Source organism: Kogia breviceps, chromosome 14 (assembly GCF_026419965.1).
Source record: "Kogia breviceps isolate mKogBre1 chromosome 14, mKogBre1 haplotype 1, whole genome shotgun sequence".
NCBI lineage: Eukaryota > Metazoa > Chordata > Mammalia > Artiodactyla > Physeteridae > Kogia > Kogia breviceps.
In genome coordinates this window covers 33,837,037-33,863,771 of record NC_081323.1, presented here as the reverse complement: position 1 = coordinate 33,863,771, position 26,735 = coordinate 33,837,037, and the positions used below count along the sequence as shown (strand labels likewise).

Genomic DNA, 26,735 nt, shown 5'->3' with positions numbered 1-26,735 from the left:
AGAAAATCATAGGTAAATTTATTTAGAATTTTGGAATTGGTGGAAGATTTTTCCAGGAAAGATACAATACATAGAGCATGGACATGAAAACATTACCAAATTTATAAAGTTATGAGCAACTTTTAAAAGTCCAAACTAATAAAAATTACAGTGAAAACAAGTGACAGGCCAAGACTAGTTTTCTTAATTTATAAAAATTCATACAAATCAGTAGGGAAAAAATATGCCTAACCCAAGAGAAAATGGACAAGTCACTGAAAAAGAAGTATAAATGCAAATAAAAATATAAAATGACCATCTTCAACCTCATAATTAAACTTAAACAATAACAAGATGCCATATTTAATCAGATTGACACCAGTTAAAATACTTTTGATAAGATCCAGTGTCAGTGACGATTCAGAAAAATAGACACTGTTAGTAAACTGTTGCTTGAAATGTAAACCGGTGCATGCTCTTTTTCCGACATTAAGGTCATATGCACCAAAATGTAAAATATAAATTTCTTTATGGTCTTGAGTCAGCCCTGCTAGGAATTTATTTTTAAAAACATACTCACAACATGTATTCCTAGATGCACCAGCAAAAAACTAAACAAAACAAAAATACCTGTATAGTTTTATCAGCATGGTAAAACTAAGAAACCAAACCATAAATAGCAGAAATAACCATGCCAGAGACCTGGTTGAACCATTAAGGTGTATGGCATATCCACTGAAAGGTTTTATAATCTTCTGAAGCATGAAGTGGGTCTCTAAGTGCAGAAATGGAAAGACCTGTTTGAGAAGTGATGTAGTTTAAAAGTTTAAAGCAACAATCACACAGTGTATATAAGTAGTTCCTTTTGTATAAAGAAAAATGGTGTATGTGCATGTATATGTGTGCATGTGCATGGGTGAGATTAAAATATAACTGGAAAGACATAAGAAATTTAACTGATTGCCTTTGTGTAGAATAGTGGTTCTCAAATATCAGTATATGTCAGAATCACCTGGAGGGTTTGTTAAAACCCAAATCCCACCCCCAGGAATTCTGATATAGTGGATCTGGGGTGGAGCCTAAGAATATGCATTTCTCTCTCTCTTTTTTATTTTTATTTTTTTTGTGTGGTACGCGGGCCTCTCACTGTTGTGGCCTCTCCCGTTGCGGAGCACAGGCTGCGGACGTGCAGGCTCAGCGGCCATGGCTCACGGGTCCAGCCGCTCCGCGACATGCGGTATCCGGACCAGGGCACGAACCCACGTCCCCTGCATCGGCAGGCGGACTCTCAACCACTGTGCCACCAGGGAAACCCAGAATATGCATTTCTAACAATTTCCTAGAGGCTACTGTTGCTGCTGGTCCAGGAATCACACTCAGGACCACAGTTCTTGTGGAAGAACTAGGCTTCTCAACTTGATATCACCCTGTTCCTTTGATTTTTAAAAATCGTATTTTTTGAAGATCAAAAAGTGGCAATCTGGTAGAGAGCAAACGTAAGGGGGGAAAGTGGCGGGGTGGGAGGTGGGTGTGGTGGGATGAATTGGGAGATTGGGATTGACATATATACACTAATATGTATAAAATAGATAACTAATAAGAACCTGCTGTATAAAAAAAATGCAAAAAACAAAATGGGGGCAATCTGTGTAGTGAGATTCTGGAGTATTTTAACCATCTTTATACTTTATCATATTGAAAAAGCAATAGTCAAATATTATTATTTATTATTATTTTTAAACCTACCAAATAAAATTAAATCCACTGCTTGTTACTTAAATATTTTGTCTGGTTATTAATTTCCTTAGCAGTAGACTTAGTGGGATATTAAATCGCTCCCACCTTTTAACCCTCCTAAATACATCATCATGCCCCAATTTGAACTCTGAAGTTAAGCTGGCTGAGATAGTACAAGAAGCCAAAGTACTTTAAGAACGCTGGGATTCACATCCTTTCATGATATCAAATTTAATGCCAAATATATATATAAGATAATAAAAGAACAAAAGAACCATTGTGATGTTCTGTAAAGTAGGGGTAACAAATATACAGTATGCGAACAGTATAATAGGGCACCCTTTAAGATGACAGACAAGATGACAAATTCCTGAGGAAGAATTGTGGTGTTGGCATTTGCTGTCTTCCTTGTATTTCTTTCTTTTTTTTTTTCCTTGTATTTCTGTTGATACATCTTTATGATTACACTGCCACTTCTGGTTCAGAATTTTATAAAACTTTAGAACAATAACAACAATAAGAATGGGTTGTCCAATTCTATCCTGTTCGCCTTTTTGTTTTAACAGGCCATACTTCTATAACCTTCTCTCTGTGTTATTTTTGTTTTGTTAAGACGGTTTCACTTGTTCAGTATCTGTTGTATAGATCCCCATAGGAGCATTTTACAACATATGGGAACAAATACAAAATAGCTACAAATTGGAATCCCTGTTTGCCAACACCCATATCTTCTGATGGGGCAGAAAACCTGAACAAACAGGCATTGCAGTAGACCGTGTCGGCAGCAAAGCAAGCCATGGTCGGGTTACCAATGGAATGGATTCTTGTGTTTTGTTTTCCATACCAAGGCCATTTTTTCCCTTTCCCGTAAAGATCACATCTAGTGGTTCATTAGCTATTCTGGCTGATCTCAGCTTCCTCTGTGCATGCTCTTCTCTTCCCAGCCCCACACTCCAGGAGTTTGATAGAACAAGGTTAATACTTGGAATCATGGTCAGGAGCAAATTGATTGCAAGTTGAGGATGTAAAGCTTGTCTGTCACCGTCTCCTCATGGCCTCAAGTTAAGCAGGCAGTTTGCATCAACTGAAGCTTTAAATTTTTTTTTTTAACTGACATCTATAGCAGAGAACACTATTTCCCTCAAACCATATGCCACTAATACCTGATTAGCTATGATTAGATAGACTGATATGCCAATGAAAAGAGCTGAACCCTACAGCCAGCTCATATGAATGTGAAAGAAATCATGCTCCTCTTCTTTCCTACTGCTGTCCCAACTAGTCTGCCATTATTTAATTTAATAAACATTTAATGGACTCCTGTATTGGGTAGGAATGAAGAAAAGATTTGCATGCTGCACGATCCTCGAAGTTGCCATTCATCTAGATTTTGATGTGAATAGTACCCCAGGGGGTTATACAATTACAACCTGCGCAGCCACACAGGGCACTCATCCAGGCCAAAGTGTGAGGGGTGGGTTCATAATGATGAGATAAGACATCATCTGTCCTCTGAAGAGCTCATATTTGTGGAAAGGGTAGGTAGAGGAAAGGAGTCATAGCCACCACTTACTACAACTCATAATTCAATTATATTTATGTGACTATGGAGATCTAAATAAGGAGTCTGGAATCAGCAAAGAGGGTGTCAGGAATTGTGCTTGGGGTGAGGTTTGAGAATCAAAAAAGGCTTCATAAAGAGAGTGACATTTGATTTGGGCATTTCAGAGTGAGTCACACTTCGAGGGGGGCGGAGTGGGAGGGTGGGACACAGTGTAGCTGGAAACAAAAGAAATGCCACATGTGTCTGGGGCGGCTGCTTACTGAGAATGATGTAAACACTGTCTCGTAATCTGAAGAACACAAGCCATGGCTTCTCCCTCCGTGAAAGACCATTCTTCTCTAAATTGTTTAACCTATAGTCTTGATTTATTAAGATACATGTGGCTTGTCTTGGGAGTCTGAGTAATCACTGTCATTGTATAAGTGCATACATTTGCATGGCATTATAAGAATGTCAAGTTGTCTTTCAAAACTGGACCTGGATGAAAAGCCCACCAGTGCATGGGCTATCTCGGAACGCTGATTGTGGGAACATCCGGGGATGGCATTCACTCTACTGTATGGGTACATTTCACTCACCCCAAAAGGCCTCCTGTCCACAAAAGGCCGGACAGTCCTTACCTCTCATTCATAATGTCACATTAGCATTTCTATTCTCATGCTCTGTGGTCATAAGAGGCTGGGAGATGTACAGAGAGACAGTTCTCAACCTGTAGACACAAAAGGGGGACTTTGAGCCCTCTGAAGGACACCATCTCGGGGGGAGATATCTGTTCAAAGGCTCTCCTTTACCCTCCAACACCTCCAAAGACTGAAAGGGGAGTGATTTGGGGAAGCAGACATGGATGGAAGTATGCATGGAAGGAGAATAAGGGATGTAAAGAAAATGGTGCACAAACACTCTGCCTTATCTAAGTCATTTTCCACAGTGGTGGTGACTGTATGAAGTCCGTGTTAATATTCAGAGACTCTTTCTTCTTTGATCCCGGCAGCTATAATTCTTGCTGAGATACCAGGCTGATGGACACACTTTCAGGTTCAGGACAGGTTCACTGAGCTGTGTAATTTTAGAAACTTTGAACCTCTTTGCCACAAATAGCATTTGAGGCATCTTTTCCTTTTGATCTACACATTTGCTGCAAGGTTGTGCCTTTTGAATATTTTGGCTATAACATAATAAATGTTTGTGGAATATGCAATTAAATCAAGACGTCACTTAATATTAGCAGTGGTTGGGAGAGTGGCTCTGAAATCAGATCCTCTTGGACTGGTATGAATGGTATACCAACTGAAAAAGTCACCTTTTTTATTTAAACGTTAGTTTCCCCATCTGAAATGGGGAGAAATGAGGATTATGGCTAAAAACTGTGAGGTCATATGAGAAGAGTGCCAAGCATTTGGCAAGTGGTTGACACGGCTTAGATGGAATTATCACCTCCCCCAAATTTCTTTGGTGTCAGATGCAGCCAAATTTGGCTGCTACATAACTTGCAAGGATTACTCTTAACAAAATGAACTGATATAAATCCAGCCAGAAGCAAGCATATTTGACCTCTCATGTGTCTTATAGTGCCTCTTCAAGGCCAAATTTTCATTGTGAGAGTTTTTTGAAAATATTGAAAATGACTTAGAGATTGGTATGCCTATTTTGTTTGTTGGTGTTTTGTTTTGTATGCCTATTATATGAGTTAGAAATCTGTTTGCTTGTAACTAATAGTGGCCTAAATAATTTGTGGTATATTTTCTTATGGCCTTTGATTCCAGTGCTCAACAATGTCCCCAAGGATCCAGCTCTTTTGTCATTTTCTTCCAGCAGCCTTACCTTTTAGGCATCTATCCTTAGGCTAGTTACCCCATGGTTATGAAGCAACTATGATTTCCAGGCCTCCTATCAGCATTACAGGCCAAAAGGAGGAGTGAAGGGTCATCACTAGATGATCTATCATTTTTATCAGTAAAGCAAAAGCTTTCCAAGAAGTACCCTCAGCAAAGTCCTCCTTCCGTCTCAATGGCCAGAACTGTCACAAAGCTATGCGACACTATAAGGGAATCTGGAAAAGCAGGTAACAGGATTGTCCTGTGTAGACTAGCCATAATCCCAGCTAAGGCTGGCAATATTGTAGCCTCAAAAAAAAATGATCAGGGTTCTGTTAACATAGAGCAGTAGTTCTCAAACCTCATTGTGCTTTAAGAGCACCTAAAGAGTTCACTAAAACAAAATGTTCTGGACCTCACCCCCAGAATTTCTGATTCAGTAAGTCTGGAGTAGGGGTCAAGTATTTGCATTTCAAACAAGTTCAGTGATGCAGATGCTACTGGCCTGGGCATGATACTTTGAGAACCCCAGTATAGAGTCACAGACTTTTTCTGTGAAGGGTCAGTTAGTGAATATTTTATGCTTTGTCTCAGAACATAGTACAGAAGCAGCCATAGACAATATGTGAATGAATGAGCATAGCTCTGTTTCAATACAACTTTGTTTACAAAAACAGGTGTGGATTGGATATGGCCCATGTAATGTGCCAACCCCTAGCAAAGAGGATGACGGGGATGAACATTGGGCAGTTTTCCAGTTATTGTGGCTGCATAACAAATCATTCCATTTTATTATATTCACGGATTTAGTGGATTATAAGAGAACACGGTGGGGGTGACTCCTCCCTGCCCCACTGTATCTGGGGCTTCACCTAGGAAGACTTGAATGACTGGGATTGATTTGAATGCTCGGGGACTGGAATCATCTGGACATTCTATTTGTATAGCTGGCACCTGGGCTGGGATGACAAGGTGAACTGCTCTACTCTGACTATGGACCAGGACACCTACATGTTGCCTCTCCCTGTGACAGGGATCCTCACAACGTGGTGGCTGGGTTGTGAGAAGGAGACTTCCATGAGAATCAGGGAGAAGTTCATGGTCTTCCATGAGCTAGCCTTGAAAGTCATGAGCATCACTTGTACTTATTCTCTTGGTGAAAAGTGAGTCACAAGTCCACTCAAATTTAAAGGGAGAATTAGACTTCATCTTAATGAGGAAACAGCAGGGTCACATTATAGAAGAGCATGCAGGATGGGAGTTAGTATTATAGCCATCTATGGAAAATACATTCTGCCATAGGCAGACACATAACAGTGTCTGTCGTATCCCCACTGAAGGATTCTTGAGGCTCTAGAAGTCCTCATTAGAAACCACTGTCCTAGCATCAGGGGACAGAATGGAGGTCCAACAGAGCATCATATGGTAGCACCTCCAGGGCTGACCACTAAGTCTGACATGGCCAGTGCTGCTGCTTTTCCATGTCCCCATTAACTGTCAAGGCATCCACATCTTAATGATTTCTCATGTTTGCAGAAGCTTGACCAGTTCTGCAGAGATGGAAACAAAACAAATAAGCAAAGAAAATAATCCAGAGGAGATATCATCCAGTATCATTATTAAGCAAAAACCTTGAATTTCTTTGTGTGTAAGAATAATGCTGAAAACTGTAAAGTCCAAGGCACTACTCCCCTCCTCAAAGAGCTTATAATCTTTGGAAAGATTGGGTCTATACTTTAAAAAAAGATGAACGTCAGTAGAGAGGTATACATCATGTGCCAAAAGAAACACATTTTGATGGCTTTAAAATGGGGCTGAGAGTCGTCTTAGCCGAACAGCTGGAAAAACCACCGTAGTGAAGGGATTTCTTAATTTGCACCTTGAAAGATAATAGAAAAAGGGGAGGGATGGATGGAAGGAAGGAAAGGAAGAGAAAGTATATTTCAAGCAAGAGGTACCTAGCTCCCAATGATGCAAGAATGGGACATGATAGGTCTCACTGGAGTTGGGGAATAGATCATTATGACACTGCATCAATACAAATTCTGCCCAAAGGTGGGTGAAAAATTCTTATGCTTGTCTCACTTTGTTCTGAAAGCACCCTAATAGTGTGCTACTTAATACTTAAGAATCTAACAAAAGGGTCTATTGTAATCCTACAAATCAATGATTTCCCTAGTTGCAAATATTGACTGGTTCTACAAACCATGACAAACTTTCATTTAAATAACATTGGATCGTACATTTTTCTGTGAAATGTGAAATGCTTTAAAAAGTTTGCCTTTTGGCCTGGCAGTAAAAACTTATTGTGGAGCACGTGCATTGTCAAAAAGTCACTAAGGTATGTTAAGAAAGTCGTCCCTAGAGTTGAGTAATATAATAAGTAGCCCACATCTACTTTCCCAACTACAGTAGAAAATCAATACTTGTATCAAAACTAAAGCCATGGTCTCAAGAATTATATGAGCGATTTTCAATGTTTAGAATTTTCCGTATTTTTCTAATTTAGATAGGGCCCATCTCTTTTTAAACACTGTGTTTACTGACTGCTTACTGTACAGAAAGTCTTTAAAACATCAGGTATAGAGAGGATACCAAAGAAACAGAACACATGATCATTAGCTTCATTTATTTATTTATTTTTATTGGAGTAGAGTTGATTTACAATGTTGTGTTAGTTTCAGGTGTACAGCACAGTGATTCCGTTATATCTTTCTGTCTATCTATATATTTTTTTTCAGATTCTTTTCCCTTACAGGTTATTACAAAATGTTGAGTATAGTTTCCTGTGCTATACGGTAGTTCCTTGTTGGTTATCTACTTTATATATACTAGACTGTATATGTTAATCCCAACCTCCTAATTTGTCTCTCTCCCCCTTTTTCCCCTTTGGTAACCATAAGTTTGTTTTCTGTGTCTGGGGGTCTATTTCTCTTTTGTAAATAAAAAGAAAAGATCCAATCATTAGCTTTAGAGAATGCATGTCATGCTTATAGCAAGGTGATACTAATAACAATACTCATATTGAGGGCAGAACGTTTAATAATTAACATTTGTCAAATAGTTGCCACATGTTATGTGCTGCCATAGGCACTATCTCATTTAATCCTCACAACAACCCTTTGATATATTACCATCATCTCTATTTTTCAGATGAAGAAACCAAGGCTGCTAAGATTAAGGTCCTTGCCCTTGGACAAGGTGGTGGGGCTGGGACTGTAACCCAGGTCCACTTGCCTTCAAAGTTGATGTTCTTCCCAAATTACAGTTTGATTCATAGAACGTGTCAAGTTTAAATTACTGAGTGGTAGTGAAACAACCAAAAATGATTATTGTACCTGTGTTGAGCTGGTGTCCAATGGACAGGCTGAGCTCATCCCAGAGGTAGTGAGTGTTGATCAGAGGTTTAGAAGCCACTTCAGGGGGGAAACTGGCAGAGGAATATCAATAGGGCATTTCCTTTATGAGAATGGAATGACCAGACTGTAAATTGGAGATTAAATATACTGGACTGGCTGGAGAGAGGAGTTTAGCAACGATGGAATTGGTGGTGGTCTAGTCGAGGAGCTCCCTGGGGACCACTGACAGGATTGTGCAGCTTGGTCACTGCACAAAGGCACACAGATGGGAAGAGAAGGCGGGTGATGCTTGAACCTAGCTATGCGTCTGGGTCTGAGACTCCGTTTTCCTGGAGAAATATGTCAGCGTTTACCTGTATCTCTTTGGCACTCAGTCCCATGAATGCCAGTCCAGCAATGTTCAACTTTAAATACCTGTGACTCTTTGCCCTGGGGCCTCCTCTCACTGTCACGGGCCCTTCAGCCCATGTGTGAGGCGGGCTGAAGAGCTGGGATTTCATACCCCCTGTGTCCAGAGTTTGGCCAAACTACTCCATGACATTGCTGCTTCAGCATCCACTTTGTATGGCCAGGCAGCCTACAGGGCCCTTGAGCTGACACTAGATAACAGCCCACAGAATCCCAAGCCATTGTAAACTCCTGATGTGAATGCCCCAGCAGCCCTGTGAGCAGCAGTCTCCCCTTGTTCACCCCTTAAGTAAGACACCTGCAAAGCTTACCAAAATCCCACTCTTTCTGGTTTGAATTGACCAATCCAGCCTTAGCCTGAGAACCTCAAAGCACTTCACTGATGGACCCTCATAAAGGATGTGCTCCAGGTCCTACAGGGCTCTCTCTCTGCCTACACTCTGCCTGCACCTCCCCATGGTGCCCCTTGAGGTGTGCCCTGTACTTTTTCCAGGACCTGAGTTATAAATGTCTCTATTCAAATCCCTTGTGCTCCTTTGTTAAACTGCTACCGTCTATCACCCCAGAGCTCTACTTAACAAATGTTAAATTAACAAAGTCCAGCAGCCTTTGAGTGGTTCTCAGCCAAGATCAAGGGCATCAAGGGCATGGATTTATACAACCCAGCTCCCTCAGCAACTGGGGATAATTCTGAGGCATTTTCTACACCATCTCCGAGAGCTCCCCAGTGAGACCAACCCTAGTTGCCCCCAATGGGTACCTATCCTCCAGTGCATCCTTACTGACTCACTTCCCTACCTCACTTTCCAACTTCCCCACTGATGCTTCCAAAGATCACTTCCCAAATAAACTACTGAAACTTCATTCTGTCTCTGGGGTCTGTTTCTGAGGAAACTCAATATAAGATAAAGACTGACCCTGAAAGGCACAGTGTGGCTTAGCTGCAGCAGTGGGGATCTGAGAAGCTGGATAATTACTTAAAATAGGCAATGATATAGAATTGCTGCAGGCTATTGAACAGGGATGGGTGTGTCGTTTATAGAAAATGATTCTAGTTTCTGTTTTCTAGAGTGCTTTGTACTGAGGCGAGGGGGCAGCTGGGAGTGGGAAAGAGTCTGGAGCCTAGGGAATTGAGCTTTGCCACTCTTAGTGGTTCTCTAGTGGGGGCAGACAAAGAGCATTTGGATTAGATGGGAGAATGTTAAAACAAAAATAGGGAACACTTTTGTTCCCTAAGATGTGGAGGAGAATCAGTGGGGATTGATGTTGATTGAACTGGTGATGGAGGAAACAAAAATAACCCGCTTGGAGAACTGGGAGGATGGCAGTGTCCTTGGCAGTTTTGATTTATGCCTAATTTGTAGCCCTGCTTACAGAGTAATATTTATTGGTCTTGAAACTATCCTAATGCAGCCTTATGTAGTTCATCAGAATGGGATTCATTTCTCCCAAAGATTAGACCTTGTGAAACCTTGGAGATAGAGTCAGTGTTTCATATGATTTTATGGATTTTTCTCCAGCCCGCCAATACACATATATCTTTTCCCTGCACTAAAATCCTCAAACCTGTCTTTTCTCTTTATGAATAAAAAGATAGGATTTTCTTAACAATAGACCCTTTAATGAGTGATCAGAGCTACATTTTTTTTTTCAGAGCTACATTTTTAATGTGTCAAAGCCAGGACCTGTTTAACAATTGGTAGCCCTCTCTCAGCATCACAGCCAGTGGCAGCCTCATGTACACTTGCTCAGTGAAGGTCCTGAAATGTTCCCTGCCTAATGGCAGAAGCAACCACACTTTCACCCCCTCTCACTTTGAACAGCTTTTCAAGACACTTAACATCCTTCAAGTGCCTGGAAGCTAACAGAATGCTCTTTACACACAGCTCCCCTGATCGGCACATCTTCCCAGAATGTTCGTTTGTTTATTACATGTCAGTGAGGATTTATTTATTTATTTATGTATGGCTGAGAAGAAAATCTAGTGGTCTTCAGTGGTCTCTGAGCTCTAAATGAAACTTTACCAGTGATCGGTGCCTTTTAGTTTTTTAATTATAATTTTCAGCTTATTGATAACATATCTAGTGTGGGGGAAAGGACATACAGTCCTACATGATGTAATTTTGTGACATTTAAAACTGCTAAGGACAATGAATGTGTCGTTATGTGAATGAGCCAGGTGAAGGAAAAACTGCATGAGCTTAACCCTTCCATTGCAGATAAGGGATTTTGAAAAGAATGGAAATTGATAGCTAACGTGACAGGCTTGAGTTGTTCCTCCCCACTCTAGAAATAAGCCCAAGATATATTCACCCATTGACCGCAATAAAATGACTGATCTCCAATCGGAGGAGACCGTGACGTTTGTTTGGGCTTTTCTTTTCTTTTTTTTAATTGAAGTATAGTTGATTTATAATATCGTGTTAATTCCTGCTATGCAACAAGGTGATTCAGTTATATATATATATATATACACATATGCATTCTTTTTTTTTTTTTTTTTTTTTTGTGGTACGCGGGCCTCTCACTGTCGTGGCCTCTCCCGTTGCGGAGCACAGGCTCCGGACGCGCAGCCTCAGCGGCCATGGCTCACGGGCCCAGCCGCTCCGCAGCATGTGGGATCTTCCCGGACCGGGGCACGAACCCGTGACCCCTGCATCAGCAGGCGGATTCTCAACCACTGCGCCACCAAGGAAGCCCCGCATTCTTTTTTATATTCGTTTCCATTAAGGTTTATCCCAGAATATTGAATATAGTTCCCTGTGCTATACAGTATATACAGTAGGACCTTGTTGTTTATTCCTTCTTTGTACAGTAGTTTGCATCTTGTTGGGCCTTTTCTTTTTTTTTTTTTGGTTTTAACATTTTTATTAGAGTATAATTGTTTACAATGGTGTGTTAGTTTCTGCTTTATAACAAAGTGAACCAGCTATACATATACATATATCTCCATATCTCCTCCCTCTTGCGTCTCCCTCCCACCCTCCCAATCCCACGCCTCTAGGTGGTCACAAAGCACAGAGCTGATCTCTCTGTGCTATGCAGCTACTTCCCACTAGCTATCTATTTTATGTTTGGTAGTATATATAAGTGCATGCCACTCTCTCACTTCATCCCAGCTTACCCTTCCCCCTCCCCGTGTCCTCAAGTCCATTCTCTATGTCTGTGTCTTTATTCCTGTCCTGCCCCTAGGTTCTTCAGATCTTCAGAACCTTTTTTTTTTTTTTTTTTTTAGATTCTATGTATATGTGTTAGTATATGGTATTTGTTTTCTCTTTCTGACTGACTTCACTCTGTGTGACAGACTCCAGGTCCATCCACCTCACTACAAATAACTCAATTTCGTTTCTTTTTATGGCTGAGTAATATTCTATTGTATATATGTGCCACATCTTCCTTATCCATTCATCTGTCGATGGACACTTAGGTTGCTTCCATGTCCTGGCTATTGTAAATAGAGCTGCAATGAACATCGTGGTACATGACTTTTTTTGAACTATGGTTTTCTCAAAGTATATGTGTTTGGCCTTTTCTTAAGGAGAGAATATGCCAGTATTCTGTCCATACAGATCTATGCACGTATTTCCAGAACATTTGTGATGGAAAGGAAAAGCTATGTTCAACTTGATGTGCTTCACTCATATCATCTCTTCCACTTGGAGATACAGCTGGTTACCCAGGCTCCCACCAATAATCACCCTACAGACAAGGCTAGGATCCCAGGATTCGCAGAGAAATCAGTGAAATGAAACATCATATCAGACATGGTTAGCATTTGCAAATTGACTTTTTGGTTTAATTCAGTCAAATTATTATTAAATTATCCCAATAAGTATCCATTTGAGTTATTAGAGTGATACGGAAAAGCTAGATGCAGTTAGCTTCAGAATCTTAATGCACAAAGCAAGGCCTTTGTTAGGCCATAACTTTGATGACTGAAAAAGGAATAAGACTATGGATCAGTATGTGAACCATTCTGTGAATTTAAAAGGAAGATCCATCTTCTGAATTCATAGTCCGTCACCTGCTTCCTACTTTCAGACACACACACACACACACACACACACCTCCAATGTAGAGTATGTAAAATGAAAATATCAGGCTGCACTGTCCAATGCAATAGCCACAAGCTACATGTGTCTATTGAGCCATGAAAAGATGCTGAGTCCAAAGAGAGATGTGTTATAAAACATGCAGTGTATTTCAAAAACTTAGTACCAAGAAAAGAATGTAAATCACCTCTTTGGTAATTTTTAATATTAATTATAGGTTCAAATGACAAAATTTGTATATATTCAGGTAAGTCAAATATAAAATTAATTTCACATTTATTTTTACTTTTTAAATATTGTTATGAGAAAATTTAAGTTATATATGTTGCTAACATAATATGTCCATTGGACGACTCTGGAAATAAGGAACATAATTATGTGGGTGGATTTTTCTCTCCTTTACTACTTCAGAAAATAAAGTGAGCTGCTTACTTACAATTCATGTTTTTCCCTTTAATTCACCCAATAGCATCATACTTCTCTGATGGAAAATTATGACAATAAAGCCATCTAATTAATGAGGCCAACTACTTAGAAATGTTATTTCATAAATTAAATAGTTTTACAAATATAACTCTACACACATACACAATTATTAATAAATAAGATATTTGTTTTCCTACAAACTATGAAAATTCATCATACTTAAACTTCATTAGGATTTTATTTATAACAATATTATTTTTATTACTATTTCTGTGAGTCTTTTCCATTAAATTTTGTTTCATTAATAAAACAAAAATTTTTGAAAAGGGCCCAATTATCATTTAACTGAGGTTCTAAATGTCTCGTTTAAATGATACAGGATTTACCACAAAATTAAATAATACTAATTTGTAAGAGCATCTTTGTAACTTTTCAGTACTGTAAAATATGAAATGTGTTTTTTTAAATCAATTGGGAGGCTCTTATTTCAATTTCCCTGTGCTAAAGCATTAGCTTGGGTAGAAGAATTCGTTGGTAAGGACGGATTCATTAAATACCCAATGACTTGGCACTCAAGAGAGAGGACAGGAAGAGATAGAACATATTGAGATGACATTATCACCAGCTCCATCTGGAACTAGCCATCTCCCATAAGTTGGGCGTTCTTATAATATATAAGCCAATATCCTAAACTACGGAGATATAAAGACATATGAAGCATACGTCCTCCACTGTGAGAAAATATCATATAGTAGAGATTGGATCATTAGGCTGATAAGTACCATTATTCTTATCTAGATTAATCCACCCTTTTTCTATATATATAGCAGCCATTTTCTACGGAGCAGCCAGTGATTTTTTTTTAAATAAATCTTTTTGTTTTACTCCTCCCACTGCCACTACTTAAAATTCCAGAGTGAATTTCCAGTGCACTTGGAAAAAAATCTTACCAAAGCCCACAAGACCCTGCATGAGCTCACCTTCTCCAATTTCACTCCATACTCCCCGTCCTCTTCACGCTCAACTCTCCAACTGGCTGCTGCCTCAGAGTCTCTACCTTTGTCATCCCTCTAGAACTCTTTCTTAAACCTTAAGAATAATGGAAAATAGAGGGAGATTCAGCTCCTGGATACCTCTGAGTTGCCTTCTCTGGCTACCCTTCTCTTATACTCCTGACAGTAAACTTGTGTCTCAATTTTCCTATTTAATTTTCTTTACAGTGCTAGCAACTATCTAAAATTATCTTTAAATTTATTTTGTTGTCTGTCTCTTCTCACTAGAACTGAGAACATAAGCTTGCTTTCTTTGATAATCTTTTCCCAGGCACATAAAAGACCCTCAGTATTTAAACGATGGCTGGTTGGCTGACTGGTTAGCTAGCTGGTGGGCTGGAGGGATGGATGGAATATGACGGAGTCTAATAGTATTAGAGCAGAGGGAAATCAGGGTGCTGGGAGGGGAAGAGAGGTGGCACTTAATCCAGATTAGGAAGCTAAAGAAAAACTTTCTGAAAGATATAGCACCTTCGCTGGTACAAGAAGTGTCAGCAGGAGTTGGCCAGGCAATCAGCAAAGTGCTTTATCTTCTGGGTAGATGGACAAGATCCTGGTGGCCAGAGGAGGCTGCCACGCCCAGAGAACTACAACAAGTTTAGTCAAGTTGCAGCCAGAAGTGGCATCATGTTGAGATGTGAGGACAGGTGGGCAGAGCCGAGATGTGCAGGAGCCCAGCAAGTCATAAAAAGTGATTGTGTGTAGGGCTTCCCTGGTGGCGCAGTGGTTGAGAGTCCGCCTGCCGATGCAGGGAACGCGGGTTCGTGCCCCGGTCCGGGAAGATCCCACATGCCGCGGAGCGGCTGGGCCCGTGAGCCGTGGCCACTGAGCCTGCGCGTCCGGAGCCTGTGCTCCGCAACGGGAGAGGCCACAACAGTGAGAGGCCCGCGTACCGCGCGCGCACACACACACACACACACACGCACACGCACACACACACAAAGTGATTGTGTGAGAAGCCTGATTTGGACTGTATTATAAAACCAAACGTCTGAATGTTCTGCAGAGTGAGGCATGCTTTGAGTTTCTGCCTGCTCACTCCATCTCAGTGTTTAAGCTCCTCATGAGACTGTCAGCTGAACAAAGTCAGGGGCTGTCTCCCACCTCTTGAATTCTCCTCATCTAACTCTGTGCCTTGTGCAAGGTAGGCTCCCAGCAAATCCCTGTTGAGTTAAATCAAGTCTTTCCTCACATTATTCTAGAGGCTGTTACCAAAGTGCTATTTGAGGCTGTCTGGATTATTCTGAGACATCACACAGAGTGCAAGAATAGCTCGTGTTCCATTGGTCCTCCATAATAGCTACTTTGAATTAATATGGAGGATGGACATGAACGGTAAACTGACAGGCTCCAAAGCCTTGCACTGTGGAAAGATACCACCTTGACAATAAAGAAGGCCCAGGAAAGACCTTTTTGGAGATGTGGATAGTGCATTAATATTTATATAGTTTCCTGAGTTGGAATAGAAAAAAGAAAATGAACAACTTCCTGGCATACTGGCTTTTTTTTAAAATCAAGGAGTCACCTGAAAAGGCTGCATTCTTGTGGGAATCATCAATTCTGAAATAACTGCCCGTTTTCCAGAGATTAGACTTCCTTACATAGAATTTCAGCAAGGTATGCAAAGACATCTGTTTGAATGACTAAGTAGAAACCAAATCTTGGTGATCTGAATTCTAGAATTGGGCTAAGTTGTTTCCTTTGCTTTCATCTCTCTAGTGTTGGAAGGGCAAATGGTGCCTTGATTGTTCACCATTCTATAAATTATTTCCTGGAGTTGCATTGTTTACAGCAGGCTGAAACAGAGCCTTGGAATTTGGTTCTGATTATTATGACAGAGAATTGTAAATAAAACGGAGGAATGATATATTAATAATGATGCTTGACATACTTAGCTGGAATGTTAACACGTTTAGATTCCCCAGAAGTATCTCAAAGCCTCTCCTTAGATTTTATATGGTTGACTTCTTTTTCACTTATTGCAGAAGGCTGTATTTTTCTGTATATTTTATTAATGTCTTTATTATTAATGTTTGGAACATATTCCCTTAATGTTTAGCATGTACTTAGAGAAGCACAAACTAAAGCAGATTTGCAAAAACCCAGCTTGAATCATAACAACTCAAAGCCATTAGATATGTCTAAAACTGTGGTGTAGCCACTACCTCATCTCTTGCTTACAGGATTTGCTACATCTTAATCTCACTGGTCTTAAATGATGAATGCTCATATAAAAGGCAAAACAAAGGTAGCCCTGTAAAGTCACATTAAGTCTACAAGTCAGTTATTGATTTTTTATGAGAAATCCTTGACCTAGGGAGGCACAGACTGAAGAAAGTTTTGCTCCTTGGGGGATGACAACTGAATAAAATTGATCATGTTATGAAGCCTTGAATATTAAACCATCCTGAGATTCGGATGTTTTAGAAATGCCAGTGTGATGTGTGTGCATATAGGGAAGAAATTAAATAGCCCATGTAGTTCACAATCCTGTAAAATAACTTGGTTTACATACTATTGCTTTTCTTACAAGTTTTTGTCTTTCCATATTCAGGTTGTTTTTGGAAATATATTTTTAAATGAAATTGCCAAGTAGGTGTGAAATAATCTTCTCAAGGGGAAAATAAGAGCTAAGAGACAGATCAGTCTGTCTGCCCTGATGGCCCTAATCAAGTTAAATGAGGACAGAGATGGAAAGAGCAGAGGGTCAGAAAAAGTGCAGATCCAAGGGGATAAAATCTCACCACTGCAGGAGATGCTGCCCATTCCCTGTTCACATTCCTTGGACCTTAACATTTCACTGTTCTCCAACCAATTTCCAGCTGCTGGTACCTATAATTCTGTACCTGAGGGGTTTTTCCCATAACAGTGGAAATCTCTACCAGTAGAAGATCCCATTGGAACCTTGTGCTCAGTCAGTGATTCTCCAGTCTATAAATACTCCCAGCTTCTCTGCTCTTAGGTGTCACAATTTTAAGGCATCTATTTCATACCAGTTCTCAGCATTTCCCTTGCAGCTTTAAGCTCCAGTGGTCCATTGTGGCCGTTGGCTTGGTAACTCATCCTTTATTGACTGCCTTCCCTCCCTTGTATCACTTCACCACTCTCTCCGTGCTTCCTGGGATCACCTCCCAAATAAACCATTTGAACTTATATTCTAGTCTTAGGGTCTGCTCCTCTAGAACCCAAGCTAAGATGTGTTTTGTAAATATTTTCTGAATGTAGACCAACTGTATGAATGGGAAGCTTATGCCTTAGCATAGTTCTTACACACAGTCCATGTTTAGAAAATGTTTTATCAGATGAAGTGTGATGCTTATGCCCTTGGCAGTAGAAAGGTCTTTATCCAGCTTTAGGACAATGGCAGAATATGTGGTGCTTGAAGCCATCTGCTTGAAATCCAACTACTTACGTAAGTATTCAGAGGAGAGAAGGGTACTTTATCCACCTCAGCATCTGGGAATAATTTATCATGGAGGTGCAACTCATAAAACCAGTCATTCTGGACACCTTACTCCCTTTCAAATGAGAAGAATTTGGTTTCAAATTTGGGCATGGAAGCTGAGTATGCACTGACTCATTTCTTGAGAAATGTGAATCTGAGAGAGGAAAGATTTTATCACTCTATAGCAAAGTTGATTCTGCCCGAGTTGGGTAAAATGCACATAACTTATTTATGAACTCCTCTCTAAAGTATCTTAAAGCTTAGAGGATAAAGAACCCAGTAGGTTTTCACTTGGTTATTTGCCCCAAGGCTAAAACTTGTGGCATATTTCAAAAGAGTTTTTTTTCTAATGGTAAAACAATAGTTCTTTTTAAAATATAGTCTAAAATTAAATGGCGCTCCAGGACTATATGCAACAGCTGGTGTTCATATGATACTGTAAGATGCCTCCTTTTACCTCAATCTCAGCCTCCTCTGGGTAGAAAAAAAATTACAGAGTGGTAAAAAAAAAAAAAAAAAAAAAATAGGAAACACTTCTACTTGAGTTATGTCTTCCTTTCTGTAGTAAAGTGAAATGTTTGAAAATTGTCTGGATAATACAAAGCCTTGAAATTCTGTTAACCAAAATATACAGATAATTGAGGCAGGGATTTCCTGAAACATTGATTGCCTCGATGATCTGCATCATGTTGAAGTCATATGTCTGACTTTTAGTCAAAGTGTGCGACTTGCATTTCTTCCCTCAGTCAACCAGTTGTCACTCATGAGCTAGAAGTCAACAAGGTTTGTTTTTTCCACATGTTGATTATTAGATTGCAAAGTCTTTAAATCTGACGACTGTGTCAATAATTGATTAACTGGAACCTGAATTCTGGAGGGGTTATTAGTATGCCACGATGACATTATTTAATCATTATTCACAGAAAAGCCATTTTCCTTTCCTAATCTCTCTGTCATGCATATATATACATACATTAGAAGAACAATAAAGACCCTATTTGGCCTATAATACTTTACTCATAGGCCTAACTGAAGTAATATGGGGAGAGTTCATGGTAGGCAGATCAATGAATTGATGTAAATTATCTGGTAGGTAATTCAGCTTCTTGTCCCACTTAGCAGACAATGTCTCATGTAAGTGTCCTGTGCTCCAGAGGTGGCCTGCAATGGCTTTTATATGCTAGGTCAGATCCATTGAGCCGCAAGATTATACTGGAACCAAACTTTCCCACTAATTTATGTAGACCAGACTATTACAACTGAATTCTTCTGGCAGACGTGAAACTTCTACCTCTCCGCAAGTGGCATAGGCTTCAAACTCTCATCTTTTTCTAATTTACAAGAAATTTGGGGTTTTCAATATCTAGAAGCCATAGAAATGTGTAAATTGCAGCCACTAAGCTGTACTTACTACATACAAATAGACATGTTTAATAGTAGACTTTATATCCTATCAAGAAGACCTTGAGAATCCCAACACCTTCTTCCTTTTACTCCGCTGATATTTGACAGACGAGCTTATGTCTGATACTCTGATAGCATTATCTACCCTCTGATCAATTCAATCCTGGACAGTAGAACTTCCATTAGCTCTAGTTTGTGCTGGTATTGGGATATTAAGTCCACAAGCAAAGAAAGGATATGGCAGGATCCCTGTCTAGGCTGTATTTAAGGTCTTGGTGGAGACAGAGGCTTTAACCTGTAAAAAAAAAAAACCAAGAGACTTTTGTGAAAATAGATAGAAGCATTTAAAACTCTGATAGTGGTAAATTGATAAACGCTGATGGTGGGAACTTTGTCTAATGACTTAAATGAGGTGCCATGTTTCCTTGCCTGTGGGTATTCAAGGCGTGCTTGTCCACTCACAGAAAAATGATGCTCATTACCTTATCTCATGGAGCTCACTGAGATCAGAGGCGAAGACTTTGTAAATTCCCAAGATTCTTCTCACATGCTGTGGTCTCCATTCACATTTCTTATTAAAGAGCTTTTATTGGTTGGTGTTTGATTTGGTACTGTGCACTAAAGCCAGAAAGTCAGCTGTACTTCAAGTATTCAGTGCTCTTTCAATTAAAGCAAAAACAGACTTTTTTCTTTTTTAATTTAGTTTATTGAAGTACAGTTGATTTACAATGTATTAATCTCTGCTGTACAGAAAAATGATTCAATTTTACATGTGTTTATATATGTGTATATATATTTTCTTTTTCATATTATTTTTTATTATTTTCCATTATGCTTTATCACAGGATGTTGAATATAGTTCCCTGTGCTATACAGTAGGACCTTGTTGTTTATCCATTCTCTACATAATAGTTTGCATCTGATAATCCCAAACTCCCACTCCATCCCTCCCACCCACCCCGCTTGACAACCACAAGTCTGTTCTCTATGTCTGTGAGTCTGTTTCAGTTTCACAGATAAGTTCATTTGTCATATTTTAGATTTCACATCTAAAAGTGGTAGATGGCATTTGTCTTTCTCTTTCTGACTTACTTCACTTAGTATGATGATCTCTAAATCCATTCATGTTACTGCAAATGGCATTATTTCATTCTTTTATGGCTGAGTAGTATTACATTGTATATATGTACCACATCTTCTTTGTCCATTCTTCTGTCAGTGGACATTTAGATTATTTCCATGTTTTGGCTATTGTGAACAGTGCTACTATGAACATAGGGGTGCATATATTTTTTGAATTCATAGTTTTGTCCAGATATATGCCCAAGAGTGGAACTGCTGGACATATGGCAACTCTATTTTTAGTTTTTTGAGGAGGATACTCCGTGCTATCTTCCATAGTGGCTGCACCAATTTACATGCCCACCAACGAAGTATGAGGGTTCCCTTTTCTCCACACCCTCTCCAGCATTTGTTATTTGTCGACTCTTTAATGATGGCCATTCTGACCTGTGTGAGGTGGTACTTCGTTGTAGTTTTGATTTGCATTTCTCTAGTAATTAGCGATGTTGAGCTTCTTTTCATGTGCCTGTTGGCCATCTGTATGTCTTCTTCAGAGAAATGTCTATTTAGGTCTTCTGCCCATTTTTTGATTAGGAATTCTGTCTGAACCAATTTATACAGCTCGTTACTCATTAAAAGAATGAAAGAGATAAGCTGTTTTATTTGGAATGTCCTACTGTCCCTCTGATAAAACCTTGTTGGGTTCATCGAAAAGCAATGTTCAAATCTTCCTCACAATGGATCAGTCTCTCTGAATGTACCCACCGAAGAGTAATTTCTTCAGAGCAGATTTTGCTGTGGCAGCTTGTAAAAAGTGGTACTCTTTCCTAGAACTCACGTTATTCAGATTCAGATGGTGTCTAATGAGTTCACCCAAGCTAAAAATCCCTACCTTTCTTCTGATACTCCATTCTTCCCCATGACCTGTATCTAATCAAGTTCTGTGAACTCCTCCTCCTAACGTTTCTCAAATCTCTGTCCACCTCCCCATCCCCAATGCCAATATCTTAGGTTAGGGCACCATCATATGTTTCTTGGATCACTGCCACAGCCTCCTAATTAATCTCTCTGCCTGTATCCTTGCCATCCCCCCCCCACCCCGCTAATATCCCATCCTATAGAGCCCTAATGCATTTTTAAGAATTGCAATGCCTGTTGGGCTGTTTTCTCCCTGATGTTCCCCATTGATATCAGAATAAAGCTTCCAAGGATCCTTAGCATGGCTTGGTCTGGCCCTGCCCACCTCTCCTGAGTTACTTATCACTTTATGCCTCCCATGCTAATTAACTCCTGGACTCCGTGTCCTTCCCCAAAGAGCCGTGCTTTCTTTTTCCTCAAGGATTTTTCCCTATGAGTTTCTTCTCTTTTCTCTCTCCTTTCCTTAGTGAATCTCTGCTCATCCTTCAGGACTCAAATTGCATGTTTTGCCCCACCCTCTCGTGCTTCTTTCTGTCCCCTCCCCTCAAGACTGACTTTAGTATCCTGCTGATACACTCCTGGAGCAAGTGCCCTGTACTAATCAACCCTGACACAGCACTGACCACGCTCTAATGAAAGCAACTGTTAACTCTTTCTCCCACTGGAAAGTCAGAAACTGTGGCTTTTCTCAGTTATATATTCCCAGCAGCTGGCACTGTGCATCTGTTCTGCAAACATTTGCTGGGCAAATGTAGTCATACAACTAATAATTGGGGGAGCATGGAATTGAACACCAGTTCTTTGGACTTCAAGCACAGTACTGTGATATCCATATACTATGTTCTAATGGTTCCAGAGAAGGCAGACCTTGTGCTTCAGGGCCAAGGCTAAAATACCTCCACCACCCACACCTCTACCTCACTTCCTATTTTCAGTACATTCGTTGGAATATTTTAAGAAGGAGGGATGTGCCTCCAACCAAAATCTAATTGAATGTTTTATGCTAAATCTTTACCTGTTCTCAATGGCCTGTTAGAACTGGAGATAAGCCCTTTAAAAATCAGCTTTAACAGGTATTTTCTTTTTTTTTTTAATATCTTTATTGGAGTATAATTGCTTTACAATTATAAAGCAGAAATACTTTCTGCTTTATAACAAAGTGAATCAGTTATACATATACATATGTTCCCATATCTCCTCCCTCTTGCATCTCCCTCCCTCCCACCCTCCCTATCCCACCCTCCCTATCCCACCCCTCTAGGTGGTCACAAAGCACCGAGCTGATCTCCCTGTGATATGCGGCGGCTTTCCACTAGCTATCTATTTCACGTTTGGTAGTAACACGTATTTTCTTAAATGTGTGCACTCCTACCTTTCTTCCCCAGCAAATTTTGCTTGTAACAGACCTTCCAGTAAGGACTGCTTTTTAAACATTTTTAAAATCATGCTTCCTTTCTCTCCATTATCTCTGTCTCTCTCTACAAGTCATCTGAGCTTTTCTAATGTAGATCTGGAAATTCATATTCATGTTATACCAACATGAAAAAAAACCCTCCCTCTGTTTAAACCTCAGAGCCAAAAACTGCCTGAATGCATTGTGCTCAGCATTGGGACAAGGCCACCACTGCTCACATTTCACAGAGGAACACATTTCTGAGAATCTTGCCACCGAATAGATCAACTGTCGTGCATCTTGTGCAAAGAAGTCATAAGTTCTTGCAATCGCTAACTCGCTCTTGATAATTCAGCTGAAAATAGTCCAACAATGAAAAATTAATGCTGTCAGATATTCGTGTGTGCTAACATCTATATTAATATGTACTCTGTGTATTAATACACAAATATATGCATTATTAATACATGAATTTATTATACATATTTACATTAAAAATCAGTAAGAAGGGTGAATGTTTTCAATGAGTCTGGTATTTATAAAGAACACATTTTGTGTTCATTTTTAATTAGCAAAATATAACCTTAAAGGCTTACAGTATTGGGTTTTGCTTTGCTTTACGTGAGCAAGGTGGGTAAGGAAAGACTCGTGATCTCCCACTTTGCAAATTAGAAACCATCCCTCAGTAGATTTGGCAGTTTACTCTCTGATCTGAACATTGGCTATATTGAGACATCTATGTGAACAAGTAACTTCCCTCATAAAGACTACAGTTTTAGACCACATAATGTACATTACAGAAGTAATCGGATTTGCACTGGAGTGCTGCCTATCCATAAGCCAAAATACTAAGCTGCCCCACCTACAGAATCACTGACATTTAGGATGAGAAGTTCCCTTGGAAAATATCTCATTTAACCCATGCATTTGCTGGATGGGGAATTTGAGATCCAACCGTGATTGTTTCAGAGTTGGAATTTAACACCAAACCTCCTACCTTCTTTTTTTTTTTCGGTACGCGGGCCTCTCACTGTTGTGGCCTCTCCCGTTGCGGAGCACAGGCTCCGGACGCGCAGGCTCAGCGGCCATGGCTCACGGGCCCAGCCGCTCCGCGGCATGTGGGATCTTCCCAGACCGGGGCACGAACCCGTGTCCCCTGCATCGGCAGGCGGACTCTCAACCACTGCGCCACCAGGGAAGCCCCCTCCTACCTTCTTAAACAGAAATTTTCTATCATGTCTGTCCTGCTATATATATGTTGTTTATTTTTCTAAACAAATTATATAACATACATTCTGTAAATTGCATGCATCTTTCTCCGCCTTAGAAAAATACTTTTTTTGAATTTTATTTTATTTTATTTTTTTATACAGCAGGTTCTTATTAGTTATCTATTTTATACATATTAGCATATATATGTCAATCCCAATCTCCCAATTCATCCCACCACCACCCCAGCCCTAAACTGCATGCATCTTAAGGGCACAACTTGATGGGTTTTGCAAAAATATCCTATACCCACCACTCAGTCAAGATAGCAAGCAGTACTAATGCTCTAGAAATGTCTCTCATGCTCCCTCCCAGTATAACCACTCCTCTTGTTCCACTCTTCAATTTCTATCCCTGCAGACTTGTTTTGCCTGCTCATACACAGGGAATCACATAGTATTTGTTCTTTTGTGTCTGGCTTCTCTTGCTGAAAATGATATTTTCTTTAGTTTTTTGCTTTTTTTTTTTTTTTGCCTCCACATTTTTCTGTGTTGTTCTATGAATCAATAGTTGCTTTCTTTTCATTGTTGAGGAATATTCTGTTGTATAGTTATAATGTAAATTCGGGTTTGGGTTTTTTTTAATTTTTTACCCATTTTGATGTACATTTGAGTTGTTTCCAGTTGAGCTATTTAAAATAACACTTCTCAAAATATTATTGTACATGTCTTTTGGTGTACATAAATATTCATCATTTCTGTCGGATATGTATCAGGAGTGGAATTATTGGGTCCTAGGGAATATGTATTTTTAGCTTTAGTACAGGTTGCCTAAAACCTTTGTCAGAGTAGCTGCGCCAATTTACACTCTCACAAGCAGAGTACGAAAGTTCAGTTTGCTCTATATCCTTCCCAACTGATGATGACATTATTATTTTTAGCCATTTTGGTCCCAGGAGTATCTCATTGTGGTTTTAATTTGCATTTTACTGGGCATCTCTTTCTAAGGTTATTGGTCATTTGAATATCTTCTTTTGTGAAGTATGTATTCCATTTTTTGATTGCTTCTGTAAAAATGGTTTATCTTTTATCAGTTTGAGGGGGTTCTTTACATACTCTGGACGCAAATCTCATGTCATATTGCCAATATCTTCTCCTCTATGGCTTGCCTTTGTAGTCTCTTAATGATGTCTTTTAATGAACACAAGTTCTTCATTTTAATGAAATCCAATTCTTCTCCTTTATCGTTACTCTGTGTATTTATTCCCTTAAAGCATTGTTTACTAATATTCATAGCATTAAGTTGTATATATTATATTATTTGTATAAATTATTTTAAAATGTCTTCATTTACTCTATTATTTAAAAAGTAGTTTTTAAATACACAGCAATTCTCCTCCTATATTCTATTACTACCACATCTCCCATGACATTGTGCAAATTCCTTGGTTGTAATTAGAATCTATATTTAATAATTATTGTAGAATTATTAATATTTTTTAATTTAGTTTTGAAGATAAGACAATGTATTAGGTGCTAATAAGAGATATCTTACCCTGACGCCACCATGATACATTTACATTAAATAAAATCCAGACTGGCCATTTGAAAATACTAATTTACAGTTTTCTTATTGAAATGAGTTGTACATACTTATATGTATACATATGAAGAGTGTGAAAATTGTGTTATTTTATAGCACTACATCCCTCAATGTGATGTACAATATTTAGAGCCCTTGGTCTAAGACATAGGAAGAAAGCACGTGAAGCACATTGAAATTCTGTCAAATAATTACTGCACGATTGCTTTGTTGCCTTTAGTTAGGAAGCATTGAAAGATGAGTAGGCTTATTAATTATCAAAAACATCAGAATGAACTTTATGGATCAGGAAACTGGGAACAGGTAGGTCAAGTCAATTGACCAAGATCATGATACAAATTAAATCAAGATCCAGCCAGGGAAAATAATCGAGCTTGAATCCTTGGGTCTATCCCTGCATCTTTATGGCACATATTAATACATATCAGACAACAGATTTAAAATTTGAGGAGTAAGTCTTGCTAATAATGTATTAATAAAAACTATAATAATGTTCTGTAAGCCAAATGATGTGTGATGCATTCTAAACTTCTGTTTGAATATTGGATTTTCCTTTAATTCTTCCATGGATAATTCATGGAAAAGTTATAGTTAAATATATGATGTTTGAAGTCATAACTTAAGTTACATTTATTAACAAGAATTTATAAAATACAGGAATGGAACTGAAAGTTGCTGTACAATTAACTGCTGTCTTTTAGTACATTATTCTAATAACGGAAGAAATGATAGAAAAGTAGGAAATGTAATTACTTTTGCCTGTTAAAAGAAGTCTTAGCATTATTTAACTGATAACATGATTGAAATACATTTACTTTTGCTAAAATCCCCACTTAGCATTTACAGTTAGATATATTAGCCATGTTTTATATAATATATACATATATATATTTGAAGTTACCCATCAGTATTTTATGGAGTTTTCATTGAGAGGAGGAGAGAAGGAGATTTTAGAGATTAGGAGAGGGCTATGTAGTAGGAAAAAACACAGAAGATACAGGAGATAAGGGAGGCAGAAGAAGAATATCTGCTCTCATGACAACTTACATGCTGAATTACATTGATTTCTCTGTGTTCTGTGATGCTCATTAAACAGGACTCCATTGATGGTCCTTCGGGTCATGAACCAGCCAGCATGTTAGTTTCCACTATCACACCTTTGAATAAACTGCTGAGTTAAAACCTATTGAGAATGGCTTATGGCCCACAGACAATAGCTTTTTTTCTAAATATATTTGCAAATGACTCATAAATGTTTGCTTGGGTGTTTTATTTAGAAACACCATGGATAAATATTTGAAAGAGTATTGC

General features: G+C 39.1%; 1 protein-coding gene across 1 annotated transcript in view; it reads left to right on the top strand.

The window, feature by feature from the left end:
* MACROD2 (mono-ADP ribosylhydrolase 2) overlaps positions 1-26,735 on the top strand; it is a 1,977,737-nt gene that overhangs the window by 1,712,695 nt on the left and 238,307 nt on the right. The window lies entirely within an intron of this gene.